Source organism: Electrona antarctica (assembly GCF_951216825.1).
Source record: "Electrona antarctica genome assembly, chromosome: 8".
NCBI lineage: Eukaryota > Metazoa > Chordata > Actinopteri > Myctophiformes > Myctophidae > Electrona > Electrona antarctica.
The window spans coordinates 29,603,075-29,616,294 of record NC_136789.1 but is presented as its reverse complement, the minus strand read 5'-3'; positions in this window follow the sequence as shown (position 1 = coordinate 29,616,294).

The following is a 13,220-nucleotide window of genomic DNA, read 5'->3' as shown; positions in this document are numbered from 1 at the left end:
TGTTTACTTCCGGTGAGAACTCCAGTTGTTGAGTGTTTACTTCCGGTGAGGACTCCAGTAGTTGATTGTTTATTTCCGGTGAGAACTCCAGTTGTTGAGTGTTTACTTCCGGTGAGGACTCCAGTAGTTGAGTGTTTACTTCCGGTGAGAACTCCAGTAGTTGAGTGTTTACTTCCGGTGAGGACTCTAGTTGTTGAGTGTTTACTTCCGGTGAGGACTCCAGTAGTTGAGTGTTTACTTCCGGTGAGAACTCCAGTAGTTGAGTGTTTACTTCCAGTGAGGACTCCAGTAGTTGATTGTTTACTTCCGGTGAGGACTCCAGTTGTTGAGTGTTTACTTCCGGTGAGAACTCCAGTTGTTGAGTGTTTAGTTCCGGTGAGGACTCCAGTTGTTGAGTGTTTACTTCCGGTGAGGACTCCAGTTGTTGAGTGTTTACTTCCGGTGAGGACTCCAGTCGTTGAGTGTTTACTTCCGGTGAGGACTCCAGTCATTGAGTGTTTACTTCCGGTGAGGACTCCAGTTGTTGAGTGTTTACTTCCGGTGAGGACTCCAGTAGTTGAGTATTTACTTCCGGTGAGAACTCCAGTAGTTGAGTGTTTACTTCCGGTGAGAACTCCAGTAGTTGAGTGTTTACTTCCGGTGAGGACTCCAGTTGTTGAGTGTTTACTTCCGGTGAGGACTCCAGTTGTTGAGTGTTTACTTCCAGTGAGGACTCCAGTAGTTGATTGTTTACTTCCAGTGAGGACTCCAGTTGTTGAGTGTTTACTTCCGGTGAGAACTCCAGTTGTTGTGTTTAGTTCCGGTGAGGACTCCAGTTGTTGAGTGTTTACTTCCGGTGAGGACTCCAGTTGTTGAGTGTTTACTTCCGGTGAGGACTCCAGTCATTGAGTGTTGGAAGGACTCCAGTCGTTGAGTGTTTACTTCCGGTGAGGACTCCAGTTGTTGAGTGTTTACTTCCGGTGAGGACTCCAGTCGTTGAGTGTTTACTTCCGGTGAGGACTCCAGTTGTTGAGTGTTTAGTTCCGGTGAGGACTCCAGTTGTGTCACCATGAGAATGATGTGTGCACAGATCAATAAAACATTCAGTGAGGGCTGTGTCACCGTGAGAATGATGTGTGCACAGATCAATAAAACATTCAGTGAGGGCTGTGTCACCGTGAGAATGATGTGTGCACAGATCAATAAAACATTCAGTGAGGGCTGTGTCACCGTGAGAATGATGTGTGCACAGATCAATAAAACATTCAGTGAGGGCTGTGTCACCGTGAGAATGATGTGTGCACAGCCCCATGAATAAAATGCCAGGCTTGGATAAAAGTGTTCATCTCGTTTTCTCCGCATGCATTTTAACGTTAAGCTGCAAGAGATCCTAACTTAACACTGAGTAACAACTTAACTTAACAAGAGATCATAACTTAACACTGAGTAACAACTTAACTTAACAAGAGATCATAACTTAACACTGCCTGTCAAAGAATCTATAAAATACTACTGTTGGTTTATAAATCTGTGAATTGTTTAAAATGCTACTGTTGGTTTATAAAGGTTTAAATGGTTTAAAATACTACTGTTGGTTTATAAAGGTTTAAATGGTTTAAAATAATACTGTTGGTTTATAAATCTGTGAATTGTTTAAAATGCTACTGTTGGTTTATAAAGGTTTAAATGGTTTAAAATAATACTGTTGGTTTATAAATCTGTGAATTGTTTAAAATACTACTGTTGGTTTATAAAGGTTTAAATGGTTTCAAATAATACTGTTGGTTTATAAAGCTGTGAATTGTTTAAAATGCTACTGTTGGTTTATAAAGGTTTAAATGGTTTAAAATAATACTGTTGGTTTATAAAGCTGTGAATTGTTTAAAATGCTACTGTTGGTTTATAAAGCTTTAAATGGTTTAAAATGCTACTGGTTTATAAATCTTTAAGTGGTTTCGGGGCCAAAATACATTGTGATCTTGTGTTGACATCATGAACCATCCAGACCTCTCAGGTCGTCTTCTATAGATCTATAGATCTATAGATCTATAGATCTTGTGTTGACATCATGAACCATCCAGACCTCTCAGGTCGTCTTCTATAGATCTATAGATCTATAGATCTATAGATCTTGTGTTGACATCATGAACCATCCAGACCTCTCAGGTCGTCTTCTATAGATCTATAGATCTTGTGTTGACATCATGAACCATCCAGACCTCTCAGGTCGTCTTCTATAGATCTATAGATCTATAGATCTATAGATCTTGTGTTGACATCATGAACCATCCAGACCTCTCAGGTCGTCTTCTATAGATCTATAGATCTTGTGTTGACATCATGAACCATCCAGACCTCTCAGGTCGTCTGGAGGAAAGCTCTGCTTTTTGTCCCTAAACTTGGAGAAGCAGAATTTAGTTTTGTTGTTTTATATGTTTACTTTTGTTTTTATCGTGTGCTAATGTCCTTTCACAATGTGTTATCTTTGTTTTTATCGTATGCCAATGTCCTTTCACAATGTGCTATCTTTGCTTGATAAAAATAAAAGGGCCTTATTTCCATGATGTCGTCATGTTGTGGGTTTACGTGAATAGAGTTGATATCAAGTAACGAACAATAGTGATGATTGTGATAATTTAGAGCTGTCTAGATTATGATTGGTGGATACATGTCTAGATTATGATTGGTGGATACATGTCTAGATTATGATTGGTGGATACATGTCTAGACTAGAAAAAGTGCCCTTCTGGGCACAGGTCTCCACCAGGAGGATAGGATTGTGTGTGATGTTTGGCAAAATGTTTAGGAGTAATATAAATTGTGTGTGTGTGTGTGTGTGTGTGTGTGTGTGTGTGTGTGTGTGTGTGTGTGTGTGTGTGTGTGTGTGTGTGTGTGTGTGTGTGTGTGTGTGTGTGTGTGTGTGAGACGCGGCCTGTTGTAGCGCCACCATGAGGCTGATTTGAAAACTGTCAAGTGGCATTTCTTCCTCAACATAGTAGTGTCTAGTAGTGGGAATAGGCATGCACAGTTTCACCGCAATCGGACGCTGCGTTGAGGAGTTGTGGCGATTTGTACCAAACGGGCTACTCCTGAAAACTTTAGAAGCCAATCGTAGCCAATCAGGATGGATAATTATGAGAAATCAAACAAATCACATGATCACATAACTATGGAGAGCATGTGTACCGATTTGCGTGAAATTTGGATAAAATCTGAAGGAGTAATATTAGAAAATGTGTTTTACATGTCGGCCTCCTGGTGGCGCTATAAAGAGCAGATGTGAAAAATTCCAGGCAAAGGTTTTTCCTTGGCCTCTAGGGAGTGTGCATACATGGTTTTACACAGATCGGTGCAGTTATAGGTAAAACACAAATCGACCAGTTATAGAGCCACCATGAGGCTGAGTTGAAAATATTCAAGTGGCATTTCTTCCTCGACCTAGTGGGAATGTGCGTGCAAAATTTCACGGAAATCACACCATGTGTTCATGATTTGCAGCATTTTGTTTGAAACGGAGTACTCCTGCGAACTTTGGAAGCCAATTTTAGCCAATCAGGATGGAGTGTGAAAAATCTGAAAGACCGGTTTCGTTGAATGGCTCTAGAGAGACTGTGTACCAATTTGCGTAATGTTTGGACAAAATCTGTAGGTGTACTGTCAAAACATTTGTTTTGCACAAAGCGGCCTCCTGGTGGCGCTATAACAGGCCAATGTGAAAACTTTGGGGCAGAGGTTCAGCTCTGGCATTCAGGGAGTGTGTGTGCAGAGTATGGCTGCGATCAAGCCAACGGTGCCAGAGATTAGCTGTTCACAGACGGACACACGGACGGACACACGGACGGACGGACACACGGACGGACGGACGGACGGACACACGGACGGACGGACGGAGTGCAAAACATACTCTCTCCCCATGCCTTCGGCCTGGTGGAGACAATTATGATTGGTGGATACATGTCTAGATTATGACTGGTGGATACATGTCTAGATTATGATTGGTGGATACATGTCTAGATTATGATTGGTGGATACATGTCTAGATTATGATTGGTGGATACATGTCTAGATTATGATTGGTGGATACATGTCTAGATTATGATTGGTGGATACATGTCTAGATTATGATTGGTGGATACATGTCTAGATTATGATTGGTGGATACATGTCTAGATTATGATTGGTGGATACATGTCTAGATTATGATTGGTGGAAACATGTCTAGATTATGATTGGTGGATACATGTCTAGATTATGATTGGTGGATACATGTCTAGATTATGATTGGTGGAAACATGTCTAGATTATGATTGGTGGATACATGTCTAGATTATGATTGGTGGAAACATGTCTAGATTATGATTGGTGGATACATGTCTAGATTATGATTGGTGGAAACATGTCTAGATTATGATTGGTGGATACATGTCTAGATTATGATTGGTGGAAACATGTCTAGATTATGATTGGTGGATACATGTCTAGATTATGATTAGTGGATACATGTCTAGATTAATAATAATAAGTACGTGCAGACCAGAGCACTCGCTCTGGTATTTTATTAAACTGTTAAAGGTACTCACGTTACTTTCTGCCACACTGTGAGCTTGTATGGTATTTTCGAAAATCTTTGAAGAAAAAAATGGAAAATATTTTCTGTCAATTACTACTATAACGTAGCTCGTTAAGGTAGTAAGAAATAAGGCCACATCACTTTGCTCCTTGGCCGATGGTGATGTTTAGTCACCAACACAAACATTACATCCCATTAACAATAAAGAGAATGTAATGTTTGTTTTACATCATCATTACATCACCATTACATCATCGTTACATCACCATTACATCATCGTTACATCACCATTACATCATCGTTACAGCACCATTACATCATCGTTACATCACCAAGTTATACCGAATTCCCTCCTTGATGTTGTAAGATGATAAGAGTGCCCATCACTTCACACAGGTGTGATTTTTCTTTTAGGTTTCATGACCTCAATCACACCCACAAAACCTGAGCTTTGAACATTCAGTGGATTTTCTGTGGTCTGGAGTTTTCTCTGGGGTTTGGAAGCCTTTTGAGCTGCAATAAAACAGCAGAGCCAGAAAACCCCAGACCACAGAAAATCTACTGAATGTTAAAAGTTCAGGATTTGTGGGTTCAATTGAAATTAAAAAAACATTTATTTTTATGTCACAATCCCTTTAAATAATTCCCATGTTTTTCACAGATTGGTTTTCCCATGATATCTATTTTTTCTTTTAAAGAAGTTTCCATGTAGGCCTATTGCTGAACTTCAATATAATGATGTTTTTAGGGACGATAGCCCCTCTGCTGGTGTGTGTGCATAAGCTTTGTCCTACACAACATTACATTCCCATTGACAATGAATGGACAGTTTTGAGTGTTTGTGTAAACACAAACATTGAAGACGAAGGTGGGGACGCAAATTCTGATTGGCCGGAATGAGATGATGTATGATGAGTGCCCCTCACTTCACACGGATGTGATTTTTTTATTTACATTGGGTAAAATAGAACAAACACCATGGGCCTTTAATTGTTTCGCCATTTGGTTTGACTTAATTGAAGCCAATTACTGTCATTGTACTTGGTTTGTTCCACCTGTTTAAAAAGCAGGCATGAAGAACAGAGTTCAGTTTGACTTGAGTTCCACACAGAGACAACATCAGGAGATTCTACCTCTTATAGCCTGGATAAAAGTAGCTTTCTCTACTGTCATTATAGAGTAGGCCCCCCTCTATTCTACTGTCTTTATAGAGGCTCCCCTCTATTCTACTGTCTTTATAGAGGCTCCCCTCTATTCTACTGTCTTTATAGAGGCTCCCCTCTATTCTACTGTCTTTATAGAGGCCCCCCTCTATTCTACTGTCTTTATAGAGGCTCCCCTCTATTCTACTGTCTTTATAGAGGCTCCCCTCTATTCTACTGTCTTTATAGAGGCTCCCCTCTATTCTACTGTCTTTATAGAGGCTTCCCTCTATTCTACTGTCTTTATAGAGGCCCCCCTCTATTCTACTGTCTTTATAGAGGCTCCCCTCTATTCTACTGTCTTTATAGAGGCCCCCCTCTATTATACTGTCTTTATAGAGGCCCCCCTCTATTATACTGTCTTTATAGAGGCTCCCCTCTATTCTACTGTCTTTATAGAGGCTCCCCTCTATTCTACTGTCTTTATAGAGGCCCCCCTCTATTCTACTGTCTTTATAGAGGCCCCCCTCTATTCTACTGTCTTTATAGAGGCCCCCCTCTATTCTACTGTCTTTATAGAGGCTCCCCTCTATTCTACTGTCTTTATAGAGGCTCCCCTCTATTCTACTGTCTTTATAGAGGCTCCCCTGTAGTCTACTGTCTTTATAGAGGCTCCCCTCTATTCTACTGTCTTTATAGAGGCTCCCCTCTATTCTACTGTCTTTATAGAGGCTCCCCTCTATTCTACTGTCTTTATAGAGGCCCCCCTCTATTCTACTGTCTTTATAGAGGCTCCCCTCTATTCTACTGTCTTTATAGAGGCTCCCCTGTATTCTACTGTCTTTATAGAGGCTCCCCTCTATTCTACTGTCTTTATAGAGGCATGACCCTCTACTATACTGTAAAGTGACATAAGCATATGTGTGTATTAGAGGCAGAAGAATAATTTTCACAAACCAGCAATTTTCATTGGCTCATAAAAACTTAATTTTTTGCACTTAACAAAAATGTGCTATGATTATTTGTCTGTATAGGTCCAAAGTTCACGTGTACAAGTTTTCGTGCATTTTGATCAAAGCTCCTGGGAGCAGATACACTTGAACTGTTTTTCATATAATTCAAAATGGCGGGTGATCTAAAGGTCAGAGGTCAAAAGTCAGAACACAAAAGTTGTTCAGCATGAGGAGACACATATGTGTATCAAAGTGTCATTGCCAACGGTCAAACGGTTCATGAGCTATGCACGTTCAAAGTTAGCATTTTCAATTGAGCGCTATAGCGCCACCATTTGGCCAATCGTCTTGGGCTTCGCATATTCACCGTTTGGCATGGCCCACTACCAGATTACCGGGTTTCGCGAAAACCGACTGCACCATTCAGTCAGAACAGCTATTTTTGGCGGAAGGAGAAGGAGAAGGAGAAGAAAAATAAACACAAAAACAATAAGTGACCAAAGGCACTGTGTGACTTCTTGGTCCCTAATAAAAAAACATCACAATACAACATTTGTGTAAAATATACTTTAAATATATAATGTACCTGGGGGGGCTTTGGAATAGGGAGAAAATATGACAGGCAGTTTGCTGTCATATTTCCTCCCTGTGTTTAACTTAAACGCCCAATGCATTCTCAATGGCAATAGCACAAACTTTGGCATACTACTATTCCTACATACTTAAACCTAGAAACCCCATTCAAACCTATTTAGGTTCATCTTACGGTGGACATGTTTGCCTGAAAATAAATCTTTGAAATGTTTCATAGTTTTAAAAATATAGTGCTTTCAAATTTGAGAAATGTATAATGGGGCTCAATGGCAGCTCTATGGCACGTCAAAAATTTCTTTCACCTATAAACTCTATTCACACATTTTATAATTCAGCTTACTGTGGAGACACATGCTGGAACTTTTTACTTTGAAATGATTTGTAGTTTCTGAGTTATTTAACTTAAACGCCAAATGCATTCTCAATGGCAATAGCACAAACATTGGCATGCTACTAGTCCTACAATGTAGGACTTTCCCTGGACCTTCTAGCGGCTAGAAGGTCCAGGGAAAGGCCTACATACTCTCCAAGAGTTGGGAAAGAACATATCAAGAGAGTGGAGTGGTAGGCCCTTGGATTGACCAGTGGATGCAATGTACCCCACTTTGAGGTGTCACGTCTTAGGCCTAGATTTAGGGTAGGATTGAACCAGTCGCACTGTAGCCATACAAAGGCCTAGGGTTCCCAGATTGTAAAATGTTGTTCCTCCATCTTGGGAGAGTATGTAGGCCTTTCACTGGACCTCCTAGCCACTAAGATGACCACAGCCCACCACTTAAAGACCACATGTTAGGGTGCCCAAATCTGAAGTTAGGTGGTCAAATTACCTGAAACTGAAGCAATTCAGTAAAGGTCATTTTAGTGCCTAGGACCTCCAGTAAAGGGTAAAATACTCTTCTCGGTTGTGGGAACAACATATCCGATGATGAGGACCCCAGGCCCAAAGATGTCCCCCTGGCAACTGTTTCAACTTTGGGTCAGCCTACATGTAAAAGTGCCCAAAGTTGAAAGAAGGTTGTCAAATGAACTGAAACTGAAGCAATGGTGTAATTATGCCCACATCTGAAGTTAGGTGGTCAAATGAACTGAAACTGAAGCAATTCAGTAAAGGTCAACGCTTCCTCATGGGGTCATTTTAGGGCCTAGGACCTCCAGTAAAGGGTAAAATACTCTTCTTGGTTGTGGGAACAACATATCCAACGATGACGACCCCATGCCCAAAGATGTCCCCCTTGCAACCGTTTCAACTTTGGGTCAGCCTACATGTAAAAGTGTCCAAAGTTGAAGGGCAGAGCTTCAACTTCAGCTACCCAGTACCCAAGGTTGAAGCCCTTCAACTTTGGGCAGATCTACAAGCTCGTAGTGCGGCACCGAGTGCCACGCTACGAGCTTGTAGATCTGCTATTTTTCAGTGGGGTACATTTAATCACTGGTCCTGGGTCAATCCAAGGGCCTACCACTCCACTCTCTTGATATGTTGTTCCCCAACTCTTGGAGAGTATTTAGGCCTTTTACTGGAGGTCCCAGCCCCTAAAATGACCCCAGGAGGAAGTGTTGGCCTTTACTGAATTGCTTCAGTTTGAGTTCATTTGAGCACCTACATTCAGATTTGGGCACCGTAGCATGTGTTTTTTAAGTGGTGGGCCTCGGGTCATCCTAGGGGCTAGAACAGGGGTGCCCACACATTTATGACGTGAGATCTACTTTCAAAATGACCAGCTCAACAAGATCTACCCACTGAAAGAATAAGTGTACCATTGCTGAAAATAGTTTAAATATATAATGTAGGCCTACCTGGGGGGGCTTTGGAATAGGGAGAAAATATGACAGGCAGTTTGCTGTCATATTTCCTCCCCGTATTTAACTTAAACGCCCAATGCATTCTCAATGGCAATAGCACAAACTTTGGCATGCTACTAGTCCTACATACTTACACCTAGAAACCCCATTCAAACCTATTTAGGTTCATCTTACGGTGGACATGTTTGCCTGAAAAGAAATCTTTGAAATGTTTCATAGTTTTAGAAATATAGTGCTTTCAAATTTGAGAAATGTATAATGGGGCTCAATGGCAGCTCTATATGGCACGTCAAAAAAATTACTTTCACCTAGAAACTCTATTCACACATTTTATAATTCAGCTTACTGTGGAGACACATGCTGGAACTTTACTTTTAAATGATTTGTAGTTTGAGTTATTTAACCTAAACGCCCAATGCATTCTCAATGGCAATAGCACAAACTTTGGAATGCTACTAGTCCTACATACTTACACCTATAGAAACCCCATTCAAACCTATTTAGGTTCATCTTACAGTGGACATGTTTGCCTGAAATGGAATCTTTGAAATGTTTCATAGTTTTAGAAATATAGTGCTTTCAAATTTGATAAATTTATAATGGGGCTCAATGGCACGTCAAAAAATCACTTTCACCTAGAAACTCCATTCACACATTTTATAATTCAGCTTACTGTGAAGACAAATGCTGGAACTTTTTACTTTGAAATGATTTGTAGTTTCTGAGTTATTTAACTTAAACGCACAATGCATTCTCAATGGCAATAGCACAAACTTTGGCATGCTACTAGTCCTACAATGTAGGACTTTCCCTGGACCTTCTAGCGGCTAGAAAGTCCTACATACTCTCCAAGAGTTGGGAAAGAACATATCAAGAGAGTGGAGTGGTAGGCCCTTGGATTGACCAGTGGATGCAATGTACCCCACTTTGAGGTGTCACGTTTTAGGCCTAGATTTAGGGTAGGATTGAACCAGTCGCACTGTAGCCATACAAAGGCCTGGGGTTCCCAGATTGTAAAATGTTGTTCCTCCATCTTGGGAGAGTATGTAGGCCTTTCACTGGACCTCCTAGCCACTAAGATGACCACAGGCCCACCACTTAAGGTTGAAAAAAACAAATCCAAATGATCCTAAACTAACTTTAAAGCTGCACTGTCACTTTTTAACAACCTTTTAGCATATTATGTCTCACAAAGTTATAAAAGTCATAAAACTAAGCATCACACTAACTTTAAATTCATACAACAGGCATCAAGTAACACTCATTAAACAGCAATCTTGCTTTATCATCATATAAAAGTGTAAAATAAAGAGTAATCTAGCTTTATCATCATATAAAAGTATAAAACTAAACAGTAAACTAGCTTTAACATCATATGAAAGTCATAAAACACTAATCTATGTTTAAAATTAGTACCACTAAACAGTAATCTAACATCTATAAAAAAGCCAGTGAAAGCCAGCTATATTTGCTGTAGGTGAATCAATATAAGGTTTAACCCTGCTCAACAGCACTGCTGCCTGGATGCCAGCGGTATTGCAGCTGTTTATACTCCAGACAGGCAGACAGACACACAGTCATTAGAGCGGTTAGGCACCACTCAAAAATACAAAATCACACCTGTGTGAAGTGAGCAGTGCAACTGTAGTGTGTGGGAGTCCCCGGGGGCAACATCCAGACCCCCAGGAATGCGCCCAGGGGGCTGGCCCGGTTCGGGTGAGCTTTCCCTCGTCCGAAACGGTCGAGAAATTACAACAGTTACCGTTTTAGGGTCCCCGCGGGGGATCCCCGGAACATCCGGACCCCCAGGAACATGGCCAGGTGGCCGGCCCGGTTCTGGCGAGCCTTCCCACGTCCGAAACGGTCGAGAAATGACAGAGTTATCGTGTTGCAACTTTCCGTGCTCATTCCGTGCCGGGACGGACATACATAGCTGCATAATGGAGCAGAGGAACCACTCAAAAACATAATATATATATATATATATTCGTAATTGTAAACTCACCAAAGTTTCTTGGCAAGCCACTGAAAGATGCCGCGATGCATTTCCTCGGATCACTCTTGTTGACGACGTGAGCCGACATGTTGGTGTTGTCAGATAAACATATGGAACTGTTACTCCTTTCACTGCTTCCAGACAGGTTGGTGTTGTCAGATAAACATATGGAACTGTTACTCCTTTCACTCCTTCCAGACAGGTTGGTGTTGTCAGATAAACATATGGAACTGTTACTCCTTTCACTCCTTCCAGACAGGTTGGTGTTGTCAGATAAACATATGGAACTGTTACTCCTTTCACTGCTTCCAGACATGTTGGTGTTGTCAGATAAACATATGGAACTGTTACTCCTTTCACTCCTTCCAGACAGGTTGGTGTTGTCAGATAAACATATGGAACTGTTACTCCTTTCACTCCTTCCAGACAGGTTGTACTCTCTGAACTCTGTTCTGCTTCTACAATAAATTAAAGAATAGATATAAATCTGTCATAACCGCCCGTTGGGCCATGACAAATTGAGGAGGACACAGTAGCAGTGTTCAAAATAACAATAATTTATTCACAAAAACGTAACTAATATAATAAAGATGAAATAATGCTTACAGAATGTATGAGATGTGGAAGTCAGTAAGATCAGTGGTGTCAGTGTGGACGTGTGGTTAATATGGTGAATGGGTGTTGTAGTGTGCAAATCAAACAGCAAAGGGAAACAAACAGGAGGGTGCTGTCATCTGGAGAGGGACCCAGAGAATGTCTGGCAAGCCCTCTTTTATAGAGGTTCCAGCCAGGTGCTCCTAATACACCTAATGAGGAGTCTCAAGTGGGCCGACGCCCACATGATCTGTGGGAGAAACAGACACAGGGCAGTACACCATGTACACAGCATAGGCCCTGCAGGCCAGGCCAAGGGGCCGTGACAATCAATGATACTGTACTATAGTGTTGATATCAAACATTCATTAGTCAGGCAAGATATTTTCTTTATTTATTAAAAAACGAATAGATTCCATACCAAATGTCTTCACCAATGGTCTGGGTGGATGTGGGTGTGTTGGTTAACGTTACATGAATCATATTTGAACTGGGATTTTTGTTAACCCGAGTTAACAATTGTGAAATTTGGCGCAAATCTTTCAGAGCGAACGTTCAAATCTTTGCTTCTGTGGGGTCCCTGGAACTACTTGTTGGTAACATCATGTGTACTCTCTTGCTGATGTTAAGTACTGCATGCAGCATTCTGGTGTAGAACCCGTCTTCTGCAGGGTCCAACATTCACTGCCCTATAGGACAGGGGTTCTCAACCTTTTTGGCCGGGGACCCCCGAAAATGCTTTGGCAACGTCTCGGGACCCCTGCCCCGCCCCCTCCCGACCCCAATATAAATTGACCTTAATAATAGAGACAATACACCATAAATAAATACTGAAACCATCATCATTAGGGAAGGTGTATGCATGTACTATGTGTACTATATGTAAATTCTTCATTTCCACTTTACAGCCATTCAGTTGCAACCCGTGGGTCGCGACGCCTCGAGGGGTCGTGACCCACGGGTTGAGAACCCCTGCTATAGGAGAACAGACTCTACCAGGGCTGGACTGGGACAAAAATTCGACCCGGTCATTTTTGCGCGAATTTGGTCCAGACCAGCCCACCACAACCAGCGCGCAGATAGCAGAAACTATACCGTCCGCTCCGTCGAGGTATAGGCAGGCACTCAATATGGCAGGCACTCACTGATACAGGTACAGTGAAATTATCATGATGGCCTTTCCTGGTGGCCTGCCTGCCTGCCTGCCTGCCAAAAAAATTAACGGGAATCTGCCCGGTACGTCCTATGGCCAGTCCACCCCTGGACTCTACCATTGCATAGAAGAAGCTGAGTTTGGTTTGGAGTTCCATACGCTGGACATGCCCGTTCAGGGCCCTCTCCATGGGCTGGACATGCCCGTTCAGGGCCCTCTCCATGGGCTGGACATGCCCGTTCAGGGCCCTCTCCATGGGCTGGACATGCCCGTTCAGGGCCCTCTCCATGCAAGTGGAGCCTTCCTCACTTTTAAGATCTTGTTCCGTTGAGTTGACCCATGAGCCCAGGTACTTGAAGAGCTTGACTTCCTTCAGAGCCGTGCCTCCTGTTGTTGTCAGAGGTCGATGCTCTCATGGGCGTTATAAGGAGGTGATAAC